Source organism: Rhinichthys klamathensis, unplaced genomic scaffold (genome assembly GCF_029890125.1).
Source record: "Rhinichthys klamathensis goyatoka isolate OS25496 unplaced genomic scaffold, OSU_Roscu_1.1 h1tg000165l_1, whole genome shotgun sequence".
Classification (NCBI taxonomy): Eukaryota; Metazoa; Chordata; class Actinopteri; order Cypriniformes; family Leuciscidae; genus Rhinichthys; species Rhinichthys klamathensis.
Window position 1 is genome coordinate 3007804 of NW_026606697.1, and position 5821 is coordinate 3013624.

The following is a 5821-nucleotide window of genomic DNA, read 5'->3' on the forward strand; positions in this document are numbered from 1 at the left end:
GATGCCCAACCATCCTACACTTAACATTGCCTGTGTCAAAGAGAAGAAAACAATGAAGGAACATGCGCTCACTTACTTTCTGTTTCACTGATGAGGAAGGATTCACACTGCATTCAGTCACAGCCACTGATGTCTCGTCACACAATTCCTGTAATTATGAGAAAGACAGGTACAACACTGAGGCAAGGATGTTTGCCAATTGGTCACCGCAACTAATTCTAGTATCAACCAAAGACTAAATATCTAGTGTCCCTTTCATGGCTCCGTCATGCACAAAGCAGACGTGCAGAATTTTTTAAAAATAATCTGCATCATATAAAAAACTAACATTCATGAAATACAGAACATGGTTGACTTTCAGTGATAAAGTCTTTAAGAGACTCACCCTTAAACGCGAAGGCCAAGAGGAATCCCCATAGTTGTATGTGACCTCCTCATCTGGAAAGATATGTCTTATACTAAACAGACACAGGTGTGGCCTTCCGTCAACAATGATTGTCTTGACTTTGCAATTTGGATTTTTGTCATCATCATTCCTCCACCGTCCTCTTTTGTTGCATCTATGCTGTGATAAAAATAGTGCAGTAAGAAACTTAAAACATAGACACACACTGAAACATACGGTTCTAACTGAACATTTGGGTTAGGCTAACCTTGGCCTATTTAACCTATATTCAAATACACATTGTGAAAGTTAACTTGACTTCCTAAGAATTTAATAGGTCAGATGATCCACTTAAGGTAAAAAAAATAATACCCCAGTTGAACAATAACCATGTTATTGATTATCACTAACTAATAAGTTCCTAATGTTATGAGAACCCTAGCAAATCTGCTATTGTAATAGTGCGGCACGATTAATCTTATCGCAATCGTAATCGCGATGTCAAGCCTGTGCGATTATATGGCGCAAAATGCTGCAATTTTATGTAAAATAAACAATGGGCTGTTAACGCAATTAACGCAGCATCTGTTATTTTTTGTCATCTTTTGGCTAGTGTTACATGATAATGCTCTCATGCGATTGCTTAAAACCATTCATGCGAGACAAGTCAAAAGAGAGCGCGCTGAATGTCCGACTGTGACTCACAGAAAGACACGCGCCAGAATACAGTTCTCTTTCGCTCTTGAACGAACAACAACACACACAATTATGCCAAAATGTCGTTTGTCGAGTATCTTCATAACTTCTTATGATGGACGTATAGAGTTGTGAGAGGATGAGGCGCATGTGAGATCCGTGTCTCTGTCAGCAGCGGCTGCTCTTAAAGGGCCAGCAGCCAAAGCTTTCTGTCAGTAAAGTTAATCACAGAACAAAGGGGACAGAGAAAATTACTCACTGCTCTTGACTAAAGAACTTATGTAGCTTTAATAAGGATTAGTCTATTTATTATTTATGCAGCGCAGAGTCTGCATACTTGCTGTTTGATAACTTTATTAAATTTCTGCATACCTGTTAGACAGGAAGGGCACAGGTAAATATGACATGTCATTTATAATGGGTTTATGTGAGGATTATTTGAAGTTCACTTAAATTAAAAGCTGTTATATTTTTTGACGTCTAATAAATGTTTTTTTTTTAAATTATAGCTTTCAATTGTAATGATGGAATCACTGTAATGTCGGATGGCTATAATTAATGTTTTAAATGGGGGTGGATTAATTTTTATCCAGACATCAATGGCTTAGATGTTATCAATCATTTAGTTGTTGTTGCTAGTTTGAGTTGAGAAATACACATTTCAGAATTATCACTAATCTGTGTGTGCATTTTGCTTTAGAACCAAGCAAGTTGACTCATGAAACCATTTGTTTATTATATCGCAATCGCATATTCCAATTGCAATATTGACCTCAATAATCACAATGACATTTTCCCCAAATCGTGCAGCCCTATATTGTAATAATAATAGTAATAATAATAAATCATAATCATAACTGTTTTTATTAGAATGACATGCAACTAGTTTGCTCTGAATATGAACCAAAAATAAATAAACCAAAAAAGAAACAGCCAGCTTACCAATAACGTGTTCCATTCCATGTGAAGTCAAACAAGTAGTTGCCTTGAACATCTTTAACATGTTTACTTTGAGAGAGAATCCCACGGTATTCAACAACAAAGGTGGATGGTTCAATGTGCTCAAGTGCAAACACACCTCTCCCTAAAAGGGCAAAATAATATATAATAATACAAATAAAACATGAATCCAAGTGCACCTATATGTTACACAGCTAACCAACCTATCCTTTTAAAGAGTTAAATCCTGTAAAACTGTGTAATGTAATATGAGGTGCAGGAAATAAAAAAAATAAAAAAAATAATCAAGCATTGGTTTTCACTGTGATAGCCTACTAGTTGAATTTGGTTACACTATTCTCTGTATACATAGTTTTATGTATTTATTTTAAAATAATAATTATAAAAAAATTGTTTAAAGTTTTTTTTTCATCTCTTAACCTTTATGAAAATGAGCGGCTTACCCAAGGGTAAAATGTGTGAATGTGAAAGATCATGTCCAGACTGCCAGCAATAGGCCTACTTTTCATTCTTACAAGTGCATGCCTACTTTATGATTTGATTTGCCTGCAGTCTGAACATAGTCAAATTGCCTTGTGGTGCACAATTTACCTTTGAATGTGTTGATTTGTCGTCCCTCAATGAAGGCTTTGTCTTTGCCCGACAATATGTGTTCTTTTGCATCCTGCTCAGGTTTTATTCTCTTCTTTCTTAACATGTTGACTGAAAACATTCCAGACAACATAATTAGTATGTATTTATAAATATATAAATATAAATAGATAGATAGATAGATAGATAGATAGATATGCTTAATATACAGTACATTATTGTCAGACTTTAGTCTATATCAATAAATACAACATTTTACACAGAAATAGTTGATCAGTGAGGTTTTGAGGCTTGTTACTTTTGATAAGAAACAGTCTCCGATTTCAAATTCAGTCCATTTTATCACTCTTTAATGTGGCGCCTCAGATCAAATGAAGCTAAACTCGTTACTTAGAAAAATTAACTATAGAGAGAAAGTTTTAGAAAATGTTACATGTATTACACCTGATTTACATTAAAATAATAAATGTAAAATCGAATAGGAAATAGAATCGAAAGCACGTGAATTAAAATTGAATGGAATCATAAAATGTCTGCTAATATCCAGCCCTAAAATGAATCAACCAGATAATTTTGGCAAGTCATTCTAATGACAGTAACGTTACATTAATGAAAGTATACTTTTACATTAGTCTCGTTTCTGTTTATTTAATATATTTCTGTATCTTACTGTATTAAACTGTAAATTCATCCACTCAACTTTACCAGTCATCATGATGACAACATAGATTTGATTTATTTCAAAATGTAAATTAATTCTCTCAAGCATCCATGGAGATGTATCTTTCATCAACTAATACTAATACTAGTATCCAACTGCTTATGGACTTATATTAGCCACGTTTAGTGGCCACGTTTAAAGTAATGCTAACGTTATTAAAAACTGTCTGACTCACGACACTTAACTCCATAAAGGTAGAATATATAAATAAACGCACTTACCTTCCTCGTGATAAAGTGAAAATCTCCCACTATAGCTCGTCAACTTCGCTCGAATTCTGCTAATTAATCTTTCATGATGATGATTAATCTTCTGATTAATCACACCGTCACACCACACGTCTGCGATAGAAGATCAGAGGCGCAGGCGCGCTGACTTTGACGGATGTGAAATGCAGCCAATCACTGACGAGGATTCCAGCAGCCAATCACTGACGAGGATTCCAGCGTTCCACCAATGAATCGCGCTTGGGCGTGGTCTGGGTGTATGAAATGTGTATGATACTGCAGTAGCGTCGAATTTCACATAGAGGGAGATTATACACTCTGAGCGACTCTGAGCATACACTGTCACACACTGAAAAACGGGTACAACGGATTTATAAGGACATATTGAGAAAAAGCGGGAGGTGGTTAGGCGCAGCGTGAAATGCCTTTCTACACTGCTCGACTTATGAGGACAGTAGTGCTGTCCTCGTAGTTACGGCATGTCCTCATAGAGTCGGTATGTATCCATGGTTTTTGTCCTCATAATCCGGTCGCACCAACGCACACACACACACACACACACACACACACACACACACACACACACACACACACACACACACACACACACACTATTGGCTCCATAATGTCTGACCCCTTGGTGTGTTTGAAACCATGAGGGGTCTGTTTTTATTTTTCTCTTTTGAAGTTTTGGTGAAGCGTGATATTATTTTATTGCATGGCTTATCAGCGATGTTTGGCCGGTTCTATCGTGAGATTCACCATATGTTTTTTCTAGTTGTAAAATCAGCTATCAGATCCCATGCGGAGTTGAAAGAACTTTTCTTCGAGAAAGATGTGTTTCCGGTGGGGTCGTTTTACTTGGGGGTGAGAGGAAAAATGTGTTTTTGAATTTGGGGTCTTACGAAGACAAGAGACTAGCTCATTCGATCGATATACACTGAGCGAGATTGTCTACAGATTCGATATCCTACAAAACATGGCCGAAGATCAATACGGTAGGGTGTAGTCTATTTCTTATTTTTTACACAAATATTATAAAAAAAATGAATGTGTTAGAGCTGTGTGTATATATATATATATATATATATTTTTTTTTTTATTTTCTTCTCTCCTTTTTAAACATGAAACAGCAGAGGAGGCCGAGGGTGTATATTTTGACGAAGATTTGATGGAAATTTTGAACGAGCTTTGTGAGTAAATTTTCCAAACGTTATACATTTTATTGAAAATATTAGTGTTGTTAATATACACCTGTCTGATTTTAGATGTGGAGTCCTTTCCAGACGGTGTTTCACCTGATGATTTTTTACATGTTTATAATGAAAATTCGTCAGAAGTGAATAACTTCGAAAACATATTATCACGCACCCCCAGACACGTGCTAGGGTGCTCAGGGCAGGTATTGGCGTGTGTAGCGAGCGACCCATTAGATGAGGCCAGTAGGTCGTACGACAACGTCACACCTTGGGGAACACCAGGGTCGTCACCCAGATCCCACGAAAGCGATACGAGTTTGGATGGGGATACGCATCAGGAACCTTCATCCAGTGACGGGACAACACAATCTGTTGTCCGGGGCGGTCTCAGAGGTTCCGGACGCGGAATTAAACGTCTTCGAGAGGTTTATGGGGGGTATAATTCTGACAACGGGGAAGAGTTAGAATATCCATGCGAAGGTGAGCGACGATGTTTTTACCTTATCATATTTTATATTTCCTAGAATTATTTTATATTTCCTAGAATTCTAAAATAATAATTGAAATGTTTTTATTGTCCAGAGCAAAACTTTGAGGCACAATGCACGTCCAGCTCAACCCCGTGTAGGAAGCGGTTTTCAGACTTATATCACGGATCCGAATCGGCTGTGAACTCTCTAAATGACAATTGTGAGTTGCAAATTGTATCATATTTTATCTAACAAATATTTCATATAATAACCTATTATTATGTTTCATCTAGCACAAAATTACGATGAGGTATATCACGGAACCGAATCGTTTGTGAACTCTCCGGATAACGGTCAGTTACATTTTTTTTTTTTTTTTTTTTTTACATTATGTTTTATCTAACAAATAATTCATATAATAATGTAATATTATGTTTCATCTAGCACAAGAATACGACGAGAGGGGTTTAGAGTTGTTCTTACAATCCCAGGAAGCGGTGTTGGACGCCTTCGATTCTGACCAGGATTCATCAGATAGCGGCAGTTCTGAGGACTCTGCAGGATGTTTCAGA

The 5821-nt window shown here is 36.7% G+C and overlaps 1 long non-coding RNA gene across 3 annotated transcripts; it reads right to left on the minus strand.

Annotated features, from left to right (window-relative positions):
- Positions 1 to 538: 538 nt before the first annotated feature.
- LOC130091285 (uncharacterized) lies at positions 539 to 3677 on the minus strand. 3 transcript variants are annotated; one of them, XR_008807795.1, is made up of 4 exons: positions 3575 to 3677; positions 2633 to 2743; positions 2024 to 2165; positions 542 to 560 (listed from the first exon to the last, which is right to left on the minus strand). It is a non-coding gene; the product is annotated as an uncharacterized LOC130091285 (long non-coding RNA). The 3 variants fall into 3 exon arrangements; XR_008807794.1 differs by lacking the exon at positions 3575 to 3677 and having other exon boundaries at positions 539 to 565; positions 2633 to 2775; XR_008807793.1 differs by lacking the exon at positions 3575 to 3677 and having other exon boundaries at positions 2633 to 2775.
- Between the last annotated feature and the right edge of the window lie 2144 nt (positions 3678 to 5821).